At 43.4% G+C, this 22,671-nt stretch overlaps 1 long non-coding RNA gene across 1 annotated transcript; it reads left to right on the top strand.

Annotated features, from left to right (window-relative positions):
- Positions 1-33: 33 nt before the first annotated feature.
- LOC109258533 (uncharacterized) lies at positions 34-15,058 on the top strand. Its single transcript, XR_002076350.2, has 3 exons — positions 34-167; positions 4,780-4,865; positions 14,938-15,058. It is a non-coding gene; the product is annotated as an uncharacterized LOC109258533 (long non-coding RNA).
- The last annotated feature ends 7,613 nt before the right edge of the window (positions 15,059-22,671 follow it).

Raw genomic sequence — 22,671 nt, forward strand, 5'->3', positions numbered from 1 at the left:
GCTGGAATTCGGCACAGGCGCAGTGTGAGGCCACGCCCCCTCCTGCCCACCCACCCCAGCACCGCGCCTGCGCCGTGAAACTCTTTGGGGCTGCGGGGTAGCGACCCGAGCGTGGGGGCGGGGAGGGGCGGTCCAGGTGTATCGCGTCAGCTGCGTGCTACAGACGGGTGAGCGGCTTGGCGGCTCTTCTGGGTAGAGGGGCTGGCTTGAAGCCAGTCTTTTTTTCAATTTCTATTTTTAAGTTAAATATACCTAACATAACATTTGCCATTTTAATCCTCTTTAATCGGACAGTTCTGTGGCATAATGTACATTCACACTGTTGCGCAACCATCACTATCATTCATCCCCAGAACTTCACCTTCCCAACCGAACCCTGTACCATAAATAATAACTCTCCATCTCCATCCCCATCAACATCCTACTTCCTGTCTCTATGACTTTGACCAGGTATCTTATATAAATGGAATTGCATAGTATTTGTCCTTTTGTGTCTACCTTATTTCACTGCATAATGTCCTCAAGGTTACTCCCATGTTGTAACATGTGCCAGAATTTCATTCCTTTTTAAGGATGTATAATATTCCATTGTATGTTTATGCCACATTTTGCGTTTATCTATTCATCTGTAGATGGACGCTGGGGTTGGCTGTTGTGAATAATTATGCCATGAACATGGGTGTGTACAAATAAGTTTGAGTCCCTGCTTTCAATTATTCTCGGTATACACCCAGAAGCAGAATTGCTGGATCATATGGTAATTCTATGTTTAATTTTTTGAGGAATTGCTGTGCCATTTTCTTTCTTTTGTATTTTGAGAGAGAAAGAGAGAGAGAATGCATGCATGAGAGGGGCAGAGAGAGAGAGAGAGAGGGAGAGAGAATCCCAACCAGGCTCCTCACCATCCACGCAGAGCCCAATGCAGGACTCAAACCCATGAACCCAGAGATCATGACCTGAGTCAAAACCAAGAGTCAGATGATAACCCACTGAGCCACCCAGGCGCCCTGGTACCATTTTCTATTGTGGCAGCACTATTTTACATTCCTACCTGTAGTGCACAGGGGTTCCAATTTTTCCACATCCTCACCAACACTTGTTACGTTCTTTGTTTTGTTTTGGTTTGGTTTTTAATAATAGCCATCTTAATGAGTGTGAAGTGGTATCTCATTGTGGTTTCTGTTTTATTTTAAATTACAAAGTTTTAAACATACAAGCATGATTCTGTACTTTTATTATATATTTTTTTGTTTTGAAATTTTCTATAAATGGTATTAGAGTATATATACTATACTTTTGTAACCTGCTTTTTTCACCCTACATTATATTTTTGTGATTTAGCAATGCTGATGCATGTAGATTTATTTCTACATGCTTTATATTTAACTGCTTTATAGTGTTTCATTGGATGAATAAATTAGTTTATACTATTTCCACACAAGGGTGATTCGATTGTTTCTACTTATCCCCTGTTACATAGAGTGAATACAGGATTTGTCACTTGTGAACGTGAAGGAGAATATCTCTACCACTGGCATGTGCATCTTCTTTAGAAGGTTTACAAACTTTACAAGGTTTCACTGTTTTTTCCTAGATGGTTGTACACCCTTACCAGCAATGGAGTTTTCATTTGCTTAAACCTGCATACACACTTGGATTGTCAGATCTTAATTTTTGTCCATCCCATGGATGCCCAAGGGGATCTCATGGTTATAATTTCCAGTTATGATCACAAGTGAAGTTCATCTGATTTGTTGTTGTTGCTGTTGTTAGTACCTTGCCCATATCTTTTGCCCATTTTTCTATTGGTCTATTTCTTTTGGACATAATAAGATACTCCACAGATTTTTTTCCTGGTTGTATGGGTTGCAAATATTGTCTCTTGGTCTATGGCTTGTCTTTATACTTTGCATGTGGTGTCTTTTGGCCTACAGAAGATTTTAATGTAGACAGTTATCCTTATTTTCCTTTCTGTTTTGCATGTTTTATACCTTGTTAAAGATAGCATCCCTTTCCCAGTGTCATAAAGCTGTCCCTTTATGTTTTCTTCCAGAAGCCTCATAGTAGTTTTGCTTGTTCCCCGTGTTGTGTGCTGACTTGTTATGATTTCAAATCCATGTTTTGAAAGCTTGTTTTGGACAAAGTTGTTTGTGGTTTGAACTTGTTTTCATGAAATTGTTTTGAAGTTGGATATTAGAACTTTCTCACCGAACTCTAGCACCTGGAGTGATGAGGACCATTATATCATCAACACCATAGTAACGGCCATGGTGTCCATCAGTGGTATACTTTTAAACTTTAAAAATTAAGAGGAATGGGTATTGAGGAGGGCACCTTTTGGGATGAGCACTGGGTGTTGTATGGAAACCAATTTGACAATAAACTTCATATATTGAAAAAAAATAATAAAAAATAAAAAATAAAAAAAAATAAAATAAAAATTAAGAGGAATGACCAGCAACTCGAAAGCATTTGGTCTGGACAAGGCTACTCTTTGCTGATCTAATAGCTCTCTGGGGATCTTGAGACACTTACTCGGACTGTGGCTGCCATGGCAAGGCTACCTTGGTGTTAGCAGTGGTGTTAAACCATGCAGCAGTCTCAGGAAGAGAAGGGACATCTGCTTCTGCCTTGGTGTTAGCAGTGGTGTTAAACCATGCAGCAGTCTCAGGAAGAGAAGGGACATCTGCTTCTGCCTTAGTGAGGCTACTCCTCATAGGCAGTGGTCCAAGCTGTGTAGCGGTCCCTGCAGTAATAATCTTCAGAGCAGCCTACCTTGCCTGCCAACACTGGCTCCGTCTCCCACCAGCTAAGTGCCCCAGCAGTGAGGGTCCTAAGCAGGCAGCTGATACCCAGCTTTTAGTTGGAAGGACTGACACTCCCAAGAACCGACTTGTAGAAAGGTACACCTCAGCTAATATTGGACTTTATTTATTCCATCTCCCTTTTACCTGGAACAATAATGTAATTAATCTATCATTGATTTGGAACATGTTATTTCTTTATTGGCATGTTAAGAGACATCATCCTGTATGCTATTGGCTTGTGAAATATTATTATTATAAATTGTAATTCTTACAGTGAACCTGTGTTAAATAAATTATTGGCAAGGACAAACTTAGTCTCTGAGCATAATTTGCCCCGAACAAAACACTCTGTAGGTCTTTAGTTCATCTGGAACCTATTTGGAGGCCTGCTGTAAGATAGGGATCCACTTTATCTTTTCCATATGGATGGCCAGTGGTCTCCCAGCCAATTATTGAAGAGTGGGTGCGGTGCCCCCCAGCGCCAGCACATTCCAAACCCCCACTCTGATGCAGGCTGGCTTCTGGCTGCTCTTCTGCTCCATTGGGCTGTCTGTCTGTCCCTGTCTGGAGGGCTTTCTCTGGGAGCTGCTGCAGAGGCTCTGGCAGAGGCACCACTGGCAAGAGTCATGCTCAGACAAAGGTTTTTGTATTCTTTTCTCTATCACTTTCTCTTTTTTTATGAGAACATGGCCACCTTCCAGGGCTGGCCGCCGTGAATCCTCTGGGCTTCTTTAGAAGGCTCTGGCTTGCCCCATGCCTGTCCCCTCCCAAGCCTCTGCTCAGTTTCCCTCCCCTCACCCTACCCCAGTCCCCCAGCCTGCTTCCTCCATTTGGGCCAGGCTGTTAGGGATGTCCCTCAGGAGGACTGGCAGCCTCGCCTTTTCAGGGAGGGTCTGGGTGCTCCCCTTGAAGTTTGAGGCAAGGTCAGAGCTCCTCCCTGGGGCTCCCTTCCCCTGACAGAACTGCTCCTAAGGGCTGGCTGTCTTCAGAGGCTTCACTAGGCCCCTCTCTGAGTGCCCAGGTAAAGAGGGAGGCTTTAGAGATGAGAGTAAACTTGCCAGGCCTCCCCTCCTTGTGAGTCTGGAATGGCTGTTTGCTTCCTTTAAAATAATAAACTGGAAGCAGTTTATGAACTCTTGTGAAATGAGGGAGTTTAATTTCAACCTTTTCTTAGGATTAATAATAGTGCCTTGCTCCTCCTTCTGGTCTCCCAGAAGTGGGAAAACTTCCTTCAAATCCCAGTTTATGGACAAACAGGTTAGAACGTGCGAATTGATCTGAATTGGAGAAATTGCAAGGTAAGCTTCCTCAAAGAAGCCATCTCTGGCAAGCTGGGGGCTCCTCCTCACCTGTAGAAATGGGTTGGAGATGTGCTTATGTATAGAGCTGAACGTAAATCCCCCCCCCCCCCCAGTTATTAACAGGTTATGCTTTCCATTTCTGCTGAGAACTGACCAGTCCGTGTTGGTTCAATGAGGTGATGCATCAGCACCTAGCACAGTGCCAGACTCATAGAAAACCTTCAACACATACTAGCCACTCTTGTGGTTACTGCTAGATGCAGTGGGAACTGAAGTATAATTTGGCGGCTGCTACAGATGAAAGATCTTTTTCAGGGTAAAAGCAAAATAAGTGGTTCCTTTGAATAAACTGCAAAAAATTAAGACCTCGTATTATTTGGCATGATCCTACAGATTCGGTTTCAGACCTACCTTCTATTGAGCAACAGGACTGGGTCCATGGTCTTTTTCATGGGTTTCAGATCCAGGGGCTCGAGGTCATTACCCAGAGATTGATTATTGAGTGCTGAGTTCAATTTGCTTGGCTCCATGTTCTCTGATCCAGGCTATGATAATGTAGTGGGGTTGTGGCATTCCTTTGTCTGAGGCTTTGGTCTGCCTCTGATAATAAATGCAGCATTTGTAAACTAACAAGTTTGTTAAATGTCCTAAGCCTTTATTTGATATTCCAGGTTGAGTGAAATATTTTGGCTGCACCTTCATTTCTGGTCTTCCTGGACACCTGGCCTGCAGGAGTACAGATATGCCAGAAGCACAGGTATGTTGGGGAGGTAAGGAGGCAGAGGTATGAGGGAGGGAAAGGAGGGTGTGTCAGGGACTGGGAGGAAGAGAGCTAGTTGGAGCAGCTTCAGGTCTTGAGACTGGGATCCTATGACCCCAGGGGGTTTCACCTTCAAAATGAAGCCAAAGAAAAATTAAAACAATGAACGTGAAGGGCTGAAGCTCTTTGTATGAAGGAGTTATGTTAAAATCACATTTTGGTCATGAAATAGAACAAACCAGGTTATTTTGTTCTGAATTGTTTTTTCAAGGAACAGGACAAAGGAAATAAGCCTAAAAGTGATCCTGTTTGTGGATCATTTGCACATTGTTTCCTTCTTGGATTATGCACCTATCCCATGCAGGGGCACACTAATGTGAACTGGAGAAGTAGAGGTAACAAGCCTTGGTGTTCATGGCCTTGTGGAAGAGATAAATACACAGCAAGGTTAGCAGAGAGTGCAGAGTAGGGGGGCTTAACTTGAGGGTGGGTACTGGGAGAAGCCAAAGAATTGGAGAAAACTTTTTGGAAGAGGTGGTGCCTGGCCTAAGTCTTGAAAGTTTGGTAGTAATTGGCCAGGTGGAGAAAACGGAAGGGCAGACAAACCAGTAAGAAGAAAACAAGCAAGAGGGTGTCGGGCTGGCTCAGTTGGTAGGGCATGTGACTCTTTGTTTCTTCTCTTTTACAATTTATTATTTATGTATTTATTTTTTGTTTTGTTTCAAGCTTTTATTTAAATTTTGGTTAGTTAATAGGCATGTGACTCTTGATCTTGGGGTTGTGAGTTTGAACCCCATTTTGGGGGTAGAGTTTACTTAATAAAAAAGGGGGGGAAGAAGAAAACAAATACTAAAAAATGGGTAAAAGGAATAAATGGCTCATGATAAATTAAAAAATGTAAAATAGTAGTCTCATTAGTAATCAGAAAAATACAGATTTAGGGCAAAATATTAGACAAGCAAAAATTTAAAGATATCTAGTGTGGATGGGGGTTCTGACAAATGGGTGCTTTTATACAGTATTTTTATATGCCTTTGGTGGTAGTTTAAATGGATACATTCTGGAGGGTTAGCTGGCAGTTCTCTTGATATGTAAAAATCACATAATCTTTGACCCAGCCATTCTGCTTCCAGGAATTGCCTGAGTCCCTTATAACTAGGGACATGGGCTAGGACATATGGACAAGGATGCACGTATAGGTGTTCTTAATAAATTACAGTGATCCCTAATAAGGAACATAAAGGAGTCATTTGTAAAAAATATCAGGTAGGGCTATCATCAGCATGGAAAGGTGACCAACACATGGTAGGTGACATAAATAAGTTTTTGTCAAAACATGAAAGTATTTTTGAGTATATGTGGAGGGGGAAAAAAAGGTGTGTATGTGCCTTCACATGTGTCTGTGTTGAGAGGGCTGATGGCGCGGAAGTAGAGCTTGTGTGCGAGCTGGATGTGAGAGATGGCAAGTTGGGTTCAGGGTGAATGCGGAAAGTGTCGGGTAGTGAACTGGACACGTCAGCAGGGACCAGACCTGGATGTGCCTTGCAAAATAGGAAGCTGCTGAAGGTTGGTGAACAGGAGTGGAGAAAGATCCGCCCGGCATCAGTGACACAGGTATGCCGGAGTAAAGCAAGAGGCAAGGTTATCAGCCAGGCCTGAAACGAGCAGGGCCCTGCCCAAGTATGGAGAGGAGGAGACAGATTCTAGAGACACTTGAGTGGAGAGAATCTACAGGATTCTGTAGATGGCTGATTATGTAATGGGGGTAAGGGAGAGGGAGGATTCTGAGAGGACAGATTTCAATTACTGGGTGAAGGTAGGGCTGTTGTCTGAGACACAAGGAAGTCAGGGGGTGCATGGATGCACAAACTGAGTTTGAGTAGGGGAATATTCACGTGGAGCTGGGGCTCAGTAAGCAACAGAGAATTCACAGGCCTAGAGCCAAGGAGTGAGTTCTAGGTGGAGAGCAAGCCATACCCAAGTGGCAGTTCAAGCCCTAGGCGTGAATAGGATCACTCAGGGAGATTTTGTGGTGTGGGCTGGTCCTGCAAGAGGACTGGGATAGAACCTGATAGAACACAACACCTAAGGGGTAGGAAGACTGCATCTCAAAGAAAAATGAAGGAGCGAGCAAAAAGCAGAAGAAAAACTGGTGCGTATCAGTGAGGTTTGATTGCCTGTTCACTTCTGGCAGAGCCCCCGGTTTTGTTCTGCATTCCACCCTTCTTCCAAGTGGTTTGGCAATAAATCCTGATTAATCCAAGCCAATTATGGCCGTCACCATTTCCTTGCCAGGGACTGATTTAGGAAGGGACATATGATGCAATTCGGGTCAATGTGATGTGAGGAAAGATTTCTGGGGGCTCCTGAGGAAGGTCTCCTCCCTGATTAGAAATAGACGGGGGGGGGGGGGGGGGGGACGAGGAGTGCCTGGGTGGTTCAGTCGGTTAGGCGTCCGACTTTAGCTCAGGTCATGATCTCACAGTTCATGAGTTCGAGCTCCATGTCAGACACTGCACTGAGAGTGCAGAGCCTGCTTGGGATTCTCCCTCTCCCCCCTCTCTTTGTCCCTACTGTCCCTACCCTCCTCGTGCTCCCTCTCTCTCAAAATAAATAAACATACATTTTTTTTTTAAAGAAATAGACAGACAGGAAGAGACATACTCTATTCTTCAGCTGCACGTTGTCACATTTGGGTATGGCACCTGGACCTGCTATAGTCCTTTAATATGTAGGGTAGAGCATCTTGAGGATAAGCCATCATGCTGAGGCTGGTAGAGCAGAAAGATGCCAAGCCCCTGGGTCCCAGATGACATTGCTAAGCCAGGACATTAATCAGCCCTACAGCAACCCCATATCTGCGCTTCTTAAAATGTATGATCTATTTTTCCTTATGGTTTAATCTGTTTGATTTGGATTCAGTTTTTACTTGCAGCTCAAGGCGTAGCCATAGAGAAGGATACTGCAGAAGCCTAGGAAAGAGAAAATTCTAAAAAGGAAATAATTTGGAGCAATATGGAGATAGAGAAGAGACCTTCAAATTTGGGGAACCATTGGTAACTTTGGTGAGGATATTGAGCCTGGGCCATGAGAGTAAAAACCTGATTGCTAAAGGTTACTTACCCTTATATAGTTGGCACTAACAGATACTTGAAGACTCATAAAATTTAGATGTGAGGAAGATGAGGAGGTGGGCAGGGAGGATGGACTTTAAAACAGGCGTTTTAATCTGGTGCCCACTGCTCCCCTCCAGGGGATCTATGGATAGAATTCGGGGGACCCATGAACTTGGATGGGAAAAAATTACATATTGATTTTTCATTCACATTTTATTTATTTATTTATTTATTTAGTTATTTAGTTAGTTAGTTAGTTATTTTAGTTAGTTTTAAGAGAGAGAGAGAGCTTGAGTGGGGGAGAGGGGTAGAGGCAGAGGAAAAGAGAGGATCTTTTTTTTTTTTTTTCAACGTTTTTTAATTTATTTTTGGGACAGAGAGAGACAGAGCATGAACGGGGGAGGGGCAGAGAGAGAGGGACGCACAGAATCGGAAACAGGCTCCAGGCTCCGAGCCATCAGCCCAGAGCCTGACGCGGGGCTCGAACTCACGGACCGCGAGATCGTGACCTGGCTGAAGTCGGACACTTAACCGACTGCGCCACCCAGGCGCCCCAAAAGAGAGGATCTTAAGTAGGTCCCATGCCCAGTGCAGAGCCTGACGTGGGGCTCAATCTCCCAGTGTAAGATCATGACCTGAGCCAAAATCAAGAGTTGGATGCTTAACTGACTGAGCCACCCAGGTGCCCCTCACTCACCTGTTATTAAAATATAGTCTTCTGGGGTGGAGTCCCACGTTGGGCTCTGCACTGACAGCATGGAACCTGCTGGGGATTCTCTCTCTCCCTCTCTCTCTGCCCCCCACCCCACTTACTCTCGCTCTCTCTCTCTCTCTCTCTCTCTCAAAATAAATAAACTTTAAAAGAAATAAAATAAAATTTAGAGTATAGTTTTCCCTTCAATTATGACTGCAGACGTTATTCTTCAGTAGTATAGTAGTGCCTGTGACTTTGTTACCTGTAAAAATCACAGCTATACTTACTTCACCTTGCAGTTGATGCAGATGTTGCAAAATAGTGTTTATAATCATCGCTACTTAACAATACAGGGGTTATTATAGATAACACAAGATTTTGTTGCTGAATGCCTTAATAAAGGACACACAAGAATAAAAGAAAGAAGCACATGTATTCCTATGTCACAAGTTTAAAAAATATATTGTAACCACTGGATTTCACTATAATTGGCTTCCAGGGTAATTCTATATATATTGCATGCACTCAAAAACATTATCCACCCAACGGCCAAGGCATCCATGGTGTGAGAAAGGTTAAGAAGTGTGGCTGCAAAGGACAAGAGAGAAGGGGAAATTTGTACAGTGGAGATGGGAATGTGGAGTCTGGAGAACACTGCTTTTTAGAACAGAGGAGAGGTTTCAGTGTGGCAATACTAAAGGCACAGAGAGGGGACTCTGAGAGCCAAGGTCCCTGGGGAGGCTGGAGCTGTTGGGATGTAGGGCTCAGGTGGAGGGATTAACCACAGGAAGGAAACTTTTCCCACAATGAAAGGGAGGAAAGGATGAGTGTAGATAAAAATAAGTGCTTTAGTGGGGTGGCAGTGGGGGGCAGGAAGTTGAGGGGGCTTCTGACTGATGGCTTCTATTTTCACTGTCAAGTAGGAGTGAAGTTATCTGCTAAGAGTGCGAATGACAGGGGAGATGATAAGGTAGGGAACAGGAGAGGGCTGACAAGGACAAGTAGAGGGACCACCACCAGCCCACCACCAGGTTGTCACGGCAACAGTCTGCGTGGGTGTGCACTGTCTCAGGGCAGTGTTCAGCTGCTCAAGTGTGGGAGTCAGAGGGCAGAAAGTCAGCTAGAGCTGGGGCTGGGGTTTAACCAGGAGAATGGGGTGAAGATTGGGGGAATGCAGGAGGAATGGATCAGCTGGTCCAGGCTGCGTGGAGAAGGATGTGAAGCTAGGAAGGGGCTGCTAGCTTGGACTAAAATCAACATCAGGAAGAAGAATGGGGCAAAGGGAATGAGAAGGTGGAGGTACAGGAAGTGGCGGTACAAGAGAGAGCCAGTCAAGTTTAAGGTTAAGGAGCAGTTCACAGGATGGCAAGTGCTGAGGTCTGTCCATTGTGTGGGTGACAAGGAGACAAGTAGTAAAGGGCCTTTGAGGTGAGGAGGTCAAATCCAGTCAGGACCATCCATGTGGATGTAAAAGTTGCCTAGGAGGAAGGTAAAACTTGGAGGGGAAAGTCTGGATGGGAGAGTGATTTGGAAATAGGTAGATCATTGGAACAAGTAGGGGAAGAGTGTGATGGTGGTGACTAACATGTGCCCCAAAGGAGGAGGAGGGCTTTTTTAATAAGGTAAAATAATGATTGTCTTAAAAGGAGATAAAACAATACCTACCCACCATGAAGTGGAGAATGGGGACCCATGCTCCTGCTGTGTAGCCAGGGCTTCAAAAAATAACTAGCTTTTATCAAAGAGACCGGAGAGAATCAGACAGCTGTGGACCAGACCCGATCTAGGACAGTGGCTTCCAATCCCACAGGCTAGTCCCCTCCCATGCCCCACCCCAACCGAGAGGCCTATTTGGCTTCATCGCAATAGCAGGGGTGGGGGATCCTGGCATTTGGTACCCAGAGATCAGAGACGCTTAATGTCCTGCAGTGTGCAAGAGAGCCCCACAGGGATGAATTGTCCTGCCCAAAATGCCCATAGTGCACCCGATACACTTTATGGATGAGGAGGCGAGGATTCAGAGAGCTGAGATATGTCCTTAGGTTTTAGAACTTCTGTAGTCTTGATATGATGTTAAGAGATGTGTGTATGTCTGAGGCCACTGTGGTTATTAATGTTGGTTGGCGAATCCAACCCCCTCTCCCTAGTCAATGATGGGTCTACGGTTGCTTCAGTTCTGCCCAGTGGAATGTAAGCAGAAGTCATGGAGCAAGATTCCTGGGAAAACTTTTCCAAAAGGGCAAGTGAAGCTGGAGGCCCCCGTCCCCCTCTGCCCTGCTCCTAGTCTTCTGCTTGGAACTTGGTCCAGCAGTCATCATCAGCACAAAGGCCACATGTGAGTGATGGTGGAACACAAAGAGAGAAAGGCCAGGCGTCCTTGGTGGCTTCCTAATAGATGTCCCAAACGCCGGACTGCCCACCTCTGGACTTACCAAGAGAGAAAAACAAACTATACTATTTGTTTAGGCTACTGATGACTGTTCTGCTAATTGCAGGTGAATGTATTTCTACCTGATAGAGTCATAGGGCCAGTTAGCCACAGTGGATGCTAACCCCACATTTTCCCTCTCTCACACAATCCAATAGTCTTTCCTTGACAGCAGTGGTTCTCAGAGTGTGGTTTCCAGACAAGCAGCGCCATTGCTTGGGAACGTGCTAGAAAGACAGAATTTCTACACTTCTAAGTCAGAAACCCAACAATCTGGTTTAACAAGCCCTCTGGGTGATTCTCACACACCAATTTTGAGAGCCACCGTTCTCCACTTATGCTCCTCCTCAGCATACCTGGAGGCTCGAGAAAACACACCATCTCAGATCCCACCTCAGTTCCACTGAATCAGAATCTGTATTTTTAGGAGATCCTGGGGTTCTCTGTACGTGCATAAAAGCGTAAGGAGCACTGCTCTACAACATGCTTAAGTGAGTCTTTTAATTTCTCTTATACAAACCCGAGTGCTAAAAAGTGATATGACTGACCAGGCTGAAACCACGCACTCAGGATCCAGCTTAGTACTTCACATAAAACAAAACAAAACAAAACAAAAAACAAAAAAGAAACAAAAACAACCTAAACATTTAAAAATACATACAGTCCACAATTGAACTTTTTTTTTTTTTTAATGTTTATTTTTGAAAGAGAGCGAGAGAGACAAAGTGTAAGCCAAAGAGGGAGATAGAGGGGCGCCTGGGTGGCTCAGTCGGTTAAGCGTCCGACTTCAGCTCAGGTCACGATCTCGCAGTCCGTGAGTTCGAGCCCCGCATCGGGCTCTGGGCTGATGGCTCAGAGCCTGGAGTCTGCTTCCGATTCTGTGTCTCCCTCTCTCTCTGCCCCTCCCCCATTCATGCTCTGTCTCTCTCTGTCTCAAAAATAAATAAACGTTAAAAAAAATTAAAAAAAAAAAAAAACAAAAAACAAAAAACAAAGAGGGAGATAGAACCCGAAGCAGGCTCTAGGCTCTGAGCTGTTAGCACAGAGCCCAACGTGGGGCTTGAACTCATGAAACATGACATCATGACCTGAGCCGAAGTGGGATGCTTAACCCACTGAGCCACCCATGCGCCCCATGATTGAACTTTCAGAGTTTTGATTTTGGAAGTTTAAAAACTTACAGAAAGCAGCAAGGATCATGTATTTACCCCCTATGTGCTTCACAATTGATTTTAAATGAAAACTTAGGCCAAGTATAAATTTGAGAACATTCTTTTAGGAATCTCTTGAATGCTAAAGTAAGTTTGTGAATGTTGCCAGTGCCTCTGTGAAAGAAATCATACAATGTGTGCATGTGTGTGTGTGTGTGTCTGTTTTAATACTTATTTATTTATTTTTTGAGAGAGAGAGCATAAGCTGGGGAGGGGAGAGTGACAGAGGGAGACACAGAATCTGAAGCAGGCTCCAAGCTCTGAGCTGTCAGCACACAGAGCCCGACGCAGGGCTCAAACCCATGAACTGTGAGATCATGATTTGAGCTGAAGTTGGTGCTTAGCCGACTGAACCACCCAAGTGCCCCCACACAATGTTTTTCAAATAATTGTTCTTTTTTAAAAACTTTTTAAATGTTTATTTATTTTTGAGAGAGACAGAAACAGAGCATGAGCAGGGGAGGGGCAGAGAGAGAGGGAGACACAGAATCCAAAGCAGGCTCCAGGCCCTGAGCTTTCAGCACAGAGCCTGACGCGGGGCTTAAACCCCTGAAACGCAAGACCATGACCTGAACCGAAGTTGGGTGCTTAACCGACTGAGCCACCCAGGCGCTGCTAAATAATTGATTGTCATAATACCTTTATGCCCATTGGAGAAGGGATGTGGGAAACTTAAGTGATAGGTTTTCTGTCTTTTTTGCATCCTTTTTCATAGCACTTAACTGGAAATGGTGTATTTCGTGATGGCATTTTTCGGATTCCATGACTGTCCTTAGTTCACGTCCATGTTACTCCCAATTGCCACATCCATGCTCACCCTTGGTAATAGCTACAGTGTCAGTCATAAAGTGTATGACCTTAGGCCCTCATTCCAGTCTTCCTCAGAAACACAGTTTGCTAGGGATGCCTGCCTTAAAATGTATTTAACTTAAAAAGAAAAAAAAGTCGATATTCTTTAAACATACTTTCCAGAAAAGTAGCTTTTAGAAAGATAGGAATGTCTCTGCCATTTCCATTATATGTTCTACCTTGTGTCTAGAACAGAGGTTCTGTCTGTTCACTTTGTCGAGACCATGCATTGCAGTGTTGATTTATCGGGGGTACAGTGATAGCATCCTAGAGCTGGATGGGATGTGGGGATCATTTATCCCAACCTCGCCCCACAGTATTCACATAGAACGTGATGATGTCCAGGGTGCCTGGATAGCTGAGTCAGTTAAGCATCTATCTGACTCTTGATTTCGGCTCAGCTCAAGATCTCATGGTGTGTGAGTTCAAGCCCCATATTGGGCTCTGTGCTGACAACGTGGAACCTGCTTGGGATTCTCTCTCTCCCTCTCTCTCTGCCCCTTCCCCACTCATGCTCTTGCTCTCTCTCTCTTTCTCTCAAAATAAATAAAAAACATTTTTAAAAATCTCAAAAAAAAAAAAAAGAAAGAAAGAAAATGATGATGTCCTACAGCACCGCTAGGAAAGGGAGGGGAAGAGGCAGTTGGCTACACAGAGAGCTGCCTAGAGGCCTCTGTCCCTGAGCATACCTCTAGCTCATATAAGGTACCCAATCTATTTCAACATTTAATTTCCTAAATGGGGAAGCAGAGCCTGTGTTTTGTTTTGTTTTAAAAAAATAAATGTTTTTGCATGATCTACAAGTCATAGTATTATTGTGCTCGGTCTGTTTTCCTTTCTTTTATTGTGAACGTTGTAATTTTTTTCTTTTTCTGATAAAATTTTAAAATATTTCCAACATGGTAAGATAGAATATTTCCTACAACTGCTTTAATGTTTATTTATTTTTGAGAGAGAGAGAGAGCGGGGGTGGGGGGGGCACAGAGGGAGAGGGAGACACAGAATCCGAAGCAGGCTCTAGGCTCTGAGCTGTCAGCACAGAGCCCGACCTGGGGATCGAACTCACGAACGATGAGATCATGGCCTGAGCTGAAGTCTGACGCTTAACCCGCTGAGTCACCCAGACGCCCCTCCTATGACTGCTTTAATGTGTTGTTATAGTTTATAAATTGATCTCTTCAGGTGTCTGGGATTGAGTTATTTTTCCTTTGTTTCTAGAGCTTCCATTGTTTTTGTAGGAGGTTGAAAGTTTTGGTCCATTTTGACTCTATGAATGTTTATTATGCTATCAATGCATCCCTCTAGCTATACCAGGCTGGTGTATTTGGCTAATTAACACTAGTTAGGTACAGCGTAACATACAGAGATGTAGAGTCACTCACTATGTTGTAGACCTAAAACTAATGTAACACAGTGTGTCAACTATATTCAAATAAAAAATTTTAAGACTGCAACTGTTTAGGAGGCTATTAAAAATTAACTTTTGACATGGTTTTAGTATCCTGCTCTCTATCTCTGGTTTGTTAAATCAACATGACAAAGTTCTAATAGTTATTTAACAGTCTAATCGCAAATTGGAAGGTCCACCCTTCTGTTCACTTTTAGCAGGTTTCTTTTTTTTCAAGATTTTATTTTTAAATAAACTCTACACCCAATGTGGGGCTTGAACTCATGACCCCAAGATCAAGTCTCATGCTCTATCAACTGAGCCAGGCAGGCACCTCTCACCTTTTAGCACTTTTTATGAATAGTTTTTGTTTGCTTGTTTCAGAGCTCCTGTTCCCTTAATCCTGGCCTGCCTGTCCCTCTGGCTCCTCACCTCTCCAGTTTAATTTGGCTGTTGACCCTGGGCCGGCAGGTCTCAGGCCATCCCTTTCGGTAGGTGTTCAGGGCCTTTCTGTGACTGTTCTGAGCATTCTCGAGTGAAAACTGTCGGGGTCCCTTCCCTGACTTGCCTGATCGCCACCTGTAGACTATCGATAAAAGGAAATCAGCGAGTGTATTTTCTGGATTGATCAAGGCCAAACAGGCTGAAGCAGTCAGTGCTCCTTGGTTAAATCACCCTGTAATCAAATAAGGAGCTGATGAACCAAGGGACCCTGGAAACAACCTGTGTCCACTTCCCTCTGCTATAACACCTCCATGGCTCAGACATGATACATGGCTTACTGTGTTCTTCTGTTAATCACAGGTTGAAGCAAAGTCATTCTCAAACCGTTCTCACGTGTTGGAATCAGAGTAATTTAAATCTTATCTTCCCTAATCTGAGTTGACATCTGTGTGATGTGGTTCCTCCTCCTTGGCATATTTTACAAGCGTTTAAGGGTACAGAAAAAAGATCTTACGCTCTGGTAGCCTTTGCTTTGTTGAGGTAGAGATGCCTTTTTAAAAAATATATTTAATTTATTGTCAAGTTGGCTAACATACAGTGTATACAGTGTCTCTTGGTTTTGGGGGGTAGATTCCTGTGATTCATCGCTTATATACAACAGTCAGTGCTCATCTGCCTTTTCTTGTCTTTTAAGGAAGAAATAAAACTGTCTTGATTTACAGAAGGTAGAAGACATGATTGTACATAGAAAATCCTAAGGAATATATAAAAAGCTATTAGAACCAATAATTGAGTTTAGAAAGGTTACAAGATACAGGATCCATACACACAAGTCAATTGCACTTTTTAATTTGAGAAAACTTTTAAACTATTTTTTAATGTGGCAAAATATACATAACATAGAATTTTCCATTTTAATCATTTTTAAGTGTACAGTTTAGTGGCATTAAGTACACTGTATCCACACTGATATACAACCATCAAGATGGCTTCTTAATATATAAAATTTTTTATCACTAAATATATCATATGTATGTATATATGAGTATATATATGTGTGTCTATATATCTTTGAGTTGAAAGTGGAATGGCAAGGCCTCATGTTTTACCTGCGTTTCTACTTCAAGTTAGAACAAAATCTAAGAACTGAATTCTATGTATAACTAACCTACCAGACAGTTTGCGTGTGGCAGTATCAGGTTCCATGCACTATCTTGGGAAGACAAAAAAAAAAACTAATAAATACTTTAATGGGAGAGGACACACTTTATTCTATGTAAAATTACAATATCAAAACATACTTATTGTAGTAAGTATAGAAAATGTAGGTAGGCAGGAAAAAATAAACTAGAAGGATGGATATTATTGATCTTGACCTTTTAGGAATTGATAACTCTGTTCCCTTCAGTATTTGAGGACTTAAATAATATTAGCTGGTGCATGAGTTAATTATAAGCCACAATTATCAGACTTTTGCTCATACCATCTCAGGGGGACTACTGAGTTTCCGGCAATAACGGGCTAATGGGTTTTATTTCTGGTTTTGTTTGAGAGAAAACTGTATGAGGGATTCATTTTATATATGTCTGGGTTTGGTTTTTCCCTCCTAAATGACGTGTTTGTATATTGTTCATCAGCTGGTTAAGCGTATATATGGCACAAGTGTACCTAATGTCTCTTCTGACCTTTGAATTGGAAGGGATTTAATTTTACCAAGTGTCATTTACACTCCTAGGTGATCATTAGAATTAGATAGTGCAAACTGGCTTCTATTCACTCTGAAAGAGGTATTCATGCCAAGTGGTAAACTGCCAATGGTAAACTCCTTATCTGCCCTAGTGGAAGGCTGGTATTGCACACATTTCCCTGGAGCAGAATATCCAAATGGCTTCTGTGTCCTTTTGGAATGCATCACGATCTTAGAATAGCAGACTCTTTGATTAAGAAGTCCAACTCCCTTATTTGTACAAACCCCTATGCCCCTAATCAGACACAGGTGCTCCCCTCCTAGTTTTCCTCTTGTACCTTGTCCAACCTTTATTACCGCCCTAATCATGCAGCAACATGAGGAGTTATTTACATTAACACATAAACAATAGAGTGAGACATTCTTCGGCCAGACTGTATCTTGCTCATCTTTGTTGTCTTCAGCACTTAGCACAGTGCCTGGAACTTACTAGCTTCTCAATAAATATTTGCTGAGTGAATGAATGATGAAACCAAGGCCCAGGGACAGGAAGTGACCTGCCCAAGATCACAAGTCTAGTTAGTAACGTTCTGAGAGGTAGGTTATGATAACATTTTAATTACATTGCGTTACTTGAAAGCACATAGTGAGAGGCCAGAATTACACTCGTCTTGGAATAAAACTCTGGTGACTGGTTATTCACAGGATTGGAAATTCATGCGACAGCTTCAAGAGTTGACTCTGAGGTCCATCTTGAGAGGTGTTTTTGGTACCTTCAAGTTTTGCTTCTCTTGCTAATAGTCTACCAGTTAGAATGGTGGGTTTGTGTTTGTGGTGCGGAGGAAGCCACCTTGGTTGTCTTTGCCATGATTGGGAAAGGCTAGAATGGGAGAATCCCTTAATCTATGGAAGGGCAGAGAGACCTCTTCCCACTCATTCCCAGGATCTACAGACCCTTGTTTATATTCATGGTCAGTCTTTGTTAGAAATATGTAATCATTTTTGGCAGAAGTTGGGGATGGCTGGTGGCAATCCCACACATGCATGTGTGTGTGCATGTGTGTGTGTGTATGTGCGTGTGTGTGATGAACATTCAGTCCTTGTGCCAAGATCAAGGCATTGTTGTTGTTGTTGTTGTTGTTGTTGTTGTAGTTTTTGAGGCAGAAAGGGTTGGAGTATCAGATGAGATATCAGATGAGAATGCTTGGCCTTTGAGGAGGTCAGAGAGACCCAGAAAATGTAGTCTGGCCAGCGGCCGGGTGGCAGTTATCACTGAATTCGGCAGAGTCCAACCTGAAGGTGTGCTCTGGGAAATCTGCTACAGGGAAGCCTCAAGATGCTGACCCTGGATCTTCTGAGTGATGGCTGGAGTGTGCATTGTGCGTGTGTGTGTGTGTGTATGTGTGTGTGTGTGTGTGTGTGTGTGTGTGTGAGAGAGAGAGAGAGAGAGAGAGAGAAAGAGAGAGAGAAAGGAAATGTAGAGAAGGTATGGCCCAGCTTACCCAGAAGAAGTCCTTTTCATCCACTACTCCTAGGTGACAAGGTGAGCATCAGAGTCACCTGGCTTGTCTAGCTGGCCATGGGGAAACATGTGTAGGTCTGGATTAGACTCATAGGTGGGAGTGTGTTAGTGTGGGCAAGGGGAGGGGCCCATGTCAGTCTCAGAGAGGAGCTGCTGCCTTAGTAGGTTATTATGAGACCTGCTGCCTCAGCTAAGTGGACAGGTGAGGTCACCTGGCTGTACCTCACCGATGAGGTTGACCAACTTTTGTTCCCAAATCCTCTCCAGGCTTTTATGCATATGGGAAACAAGTAGGGAAGAATTAAGCTGAAGCTCCCTCCCTTCTGACTACCTCTCTCTTTAGAAATGCCATCATTTCTTGCCATCAGGAATCGTTAGCATTGGCTTGGGGTCTGAAGGATGGGCTTTATGAGTCAAGAACTTCTTGAAATTGTTTTCAAATCCCTATGGCTATTTCATTCTGGGGAGATTCATAGCAGATTCTCAAAGAGATCCATGAATCAGCAAAGGATAAGAAACCATTGATGTAGGGCACAGCAGAAGGAATGCATGTGTTCATGGGTCCTTGTTGTTCACATGACAGGGATGTAAATGAATGGGGTATGACAGTGTAGTAATAATCCGTTCGGTGGCTCAGGGCCTGTGGATTAGATGTTGTATCACCTGACAATACTAGTTATCCAAAGGCAGGCACACACACACAGGTTAGAGGTAGTGGTCAGAAACTTGCTGAATGAGCAGGGAACAACTTCAGTGCATACAGAGAAATGAATACTATGTGTCCAAAGGAACATAGCTGGTTGGAATAGAATAGTCACTGTGGGGAGATCCCTGAACACAACCGGATACCAGAGCAGACAGAGTATTATTGTGTTCTTAGGATTGATTCAGTTTACAGTCCATAAGAGGGCCGGGTCACAAGGATTTCCAGGGGCCACACTAGACTTCAGTTAAGACTGTTCGCTGGCCCCTTAAGCTGTATTGCCTATGGTTATGTCCTAGAAGCAGAGGTGGTAGTCTGGCCTTCATTAGCCCCTAAACACTATTAGGTTCCTCTCTGCTTCATCCTTTCCACGAACCTCAGGGAACCAGGTGTTTTTTTCATACCATCCCTATGGCTGGTGCTCTGTGTGATTCATTTCCATCCTTGGGGCTCAGGCTGATGGGATACCCAGAATAGTACCTTTTCCAGAACTGGAATCTGAATGGGCAAAGGGAAAGTTTGGGGAAGCAAAATTCCCTCTGAGTTCAGGAATTCTAAACAAGGATGGCCAAAAAGGGAATGGGAATCCTCAGAGAGGACTGCGGGTTTGGGAAAGGAAGATGGATTATTTGCAAATCTTTGGGCAAGATTCGGGGATTTTTGGCCCACAGGTTTCCTTATTGGCCCAGCTGTAGTTTGGTGGTCCCCTGAGGCTCTCACTCCTAACCACCAACTTCCAGCAATCTCCTGACAGTGGCTGTGCTCCTGGAGCAAGGCAAGCTACTGCCAAGTTGTTTTACTTTTTTTTTTAATTTTAATGTTTATTTATTATTGAGAAAGAGACAGACAGACAGAGCATGCACAGAGGAGGGGCAGAGACAGAGGGAGACACAGAATCCAAAGCAGGCTCCCAGCTGTCAGCACAGAGCCCTATGCAGGGCTCGAACTCACAAACTTCGAGATCGTGACCTGAGCCAAAGTCGGAAGCTTAACCAACTGAGCCACCCAGGCACCCCTACCACAAAGTTGTTTTAGAGGAACACATCCGGTTGGCAACTTTGTTGTACCCTGTGGATGACCTTCTAGCTGTACTGGTTCTGACTGCTCCCTCTTCCCAGCTTCCTTTGCAGGTCAGGCCTTGAAATTGCCCTATAGCTTCCACTGATTTTATGTTCTGGTACAGCTGTCCACAGATCCAATTCATGATTCGTGACTATTATTTGATCTTGTAGGAAGTAAAATACTTGTCATCGCTAGTTTGTTTCCATTCAGGTGCTAATGGAATATTGTATAATGTATCCATTGGGAATATTTCCAAAGGATCAAATATCAGAAATTCAGCAACATCATGCCATTTGGTTCCTTGATACCATAGCTACTCCCTGTAAGAACGGTAGGATATCTTTTCTTATGCCATGCATAAAAGGAATTGAAAAAATTCATTTCTAAAGTTGCAGAAATGACCTCTCTTCCCACCCTCCCCCCATTTCCCCTCCCTTTGAAAACTGTCTAGAATTAAAGTCGCAATATGCCTGATCTATAGGCCAATGTGGTGAACACATGAATTTATCCTGGGGTACACTATTATCTGATTGTGTGGCAAGTCTTTTATTTATTATTTTTTAAATATTTTATCTTTAAGGGGCGCCTGGGTGGCTCAGTCGGTTAAGCGTTCGACTTCGGCTCAGGTCATGATCTCACGGTTCGTGGGTTCGAGAGCCCTGTATCAGGCTCTGTGCTGACAGCTTGGATCCTAGAGCCTGCTTCGGATTCTGTGTCTCCCTCTCTCTCTGCCCCTCCCCCACTCATTCTCTGTCTCTCTCTCTTAAAATAAACATTAAAAAAAAAAAGATTTTATTTTTAAGTAATCTCTACACCCAACACGGGGCTCGAATTTACAATCCCAAGATCCAGAGTCACATGCTCTACCAACTGAGCCAGCTGGGTGCCCCCTGTGTGGCAAGTCTTTTAATGTCTTCTTGTTAAAGGAAAGGCAGGGGAGAGAAGCCACATCCTTGACATCATTCTTCATTTGTCCAACAAATGTTTGTTGAACACCTATAATGTGCTAGGACCTGTGGTAGATATCAGGGATACAGAGATAAAAGATGTTGTCCCAGCCCACAAGAAATGCATAGGCAAGTGGGAAAGACAGGGAAGTCAACCATTAATTGAAATATAGTGGGGTATGGGGTACCAGGGTACCTCAGTCGGTTAAGAGTCTGACTTTGGCTCAGGTCATGATCTTGCCATGTGTGAGTTCAAGCCCTCTGGGCTAACAGCTCAGAGCCTGGAGCCTGCCTCAGATTTTGTGTGTCCCTCTCTCTCTGCCTCACCCCTGCTGGCACTCTGTCTCTGTCTCTCTGTCTCTCTATCTCAAAAATAAACATTAGCAAAAAATTTTTAAAGAAATATAGTGGGGGCGCCTGGGTGGCTCAGTCGGTTGAGTGTCCGACTTCAGCTCAGGTCATGATCTCACACTTTGTGGGTTTGAACCCCGCATCGGGCTCTGTGCTGACAGCTTAGAGCCTGGAGCCTGCTTCAAATTCTGTGTCTCCCTCCCTCTCTGTTCCTCCCCCACTCATGCTCTGTCTCTCTCTCTCTCTCCTTCAAAAATAAATAAAAACATTAAAAAATATATTTAAAGAAATATAGTGGGGTAATTGCTAGGAGGACAGGAACAGAGTGCAGGTATCTCTGAAGAAGGTCACTACTCTCTTCCAGTGGAAAAGCAGTAACCCCTCATTCTTTTACTATTATTTTTAACCATTGTTACCTTTTTATCAGGAAAAAAAAAAGATTTTCCACGTAGATAAGCGAGTTTCCCAGATAACCAGCTTATCTCCCTAGGTTTCATAACTTAAAACATTTAAAAATTATTTTGGGGGCACTTGGCTGATTTGGTCAGTAGCATGTGACGTTAAATCTCGGGGTTGTGAGTTCGAGCTCCATGTTGGGTGTAGAGATTGATTACTTAAAAGCAAAATCCTAAAAAGAAAAGAAAACACTTTAAAAATTATTTTTGGTGGGAATATTTGTAAAATGCATTCTTTACTCCTTTCTTTTCTTAAGTGGAATACACAGAATGAAATTCAGTCTTTTCTCGTTGACTCAGGCATGGGCATGAACACCAGCCTTTGCTATCTGGCTGAGCTGCCCAAAGACTTCTTTGGAGATATGTTCACCCTTAAGCTAGATGATCCTTTCCTTATGGCTTTTTGTCGTTTTTCTGTCTCTTTTTTCCTTATGAGGGCAATAGCCCTGGTCCTAACTGCTTTTATTTTAAGGTCCCTAGTACCCCTCTCCTTTCTCCTTGCAAATTTGTGTTGGTCTAGGAATTCATACATCTAAACAGGTTAGATTTTTGTTTAAAATAAGAGTAAGTAGGGATACCTGGGTGACTCCGTCAGTTAAGCATCCAACTATTGATTTCAGCTCAGGTCATGATCTTGGGTTTGTGAGATCGAGCCCCACATCAGGCTCTGGGCTGACAGCATGGAGCCTGCTTGAGATTCTCCCCCTCTCTCTCTGCTTCTCTCTCTCTTAAAAGTAAATAAGTAAAATTAAAAAAATAAAATAAGAGTAAGTAGACTATGAGTCAAGACTTGACAGGCTCACCTATAGGTAAAGTACATAATCTTGAGTATGTGAATGTGGCTACCCAGAGCGCCCTCTTTGTAGTTTTCTTTCTGCTTGATATTTACATTCCTTTGGGGGATGTTTTTGAATTCCCAGCATGTGTCAGACACTAGAGATACAGCC

This window comes from Panthera pardus, unplaced genomic scaffold (genome assembly GCF_024362965.1).
Source record: "Panthera pardus isolate Hobbes unplaced genomic scaffold, ASM2436296v1 HiC_scaffold_3, whole genome shotgun sequence".
Lineage (NCBI taxonomy): Eukaryota > Metazoa > Chordata > Mammalia > Carnivora > Felidae > Panthera > Panthera pardus.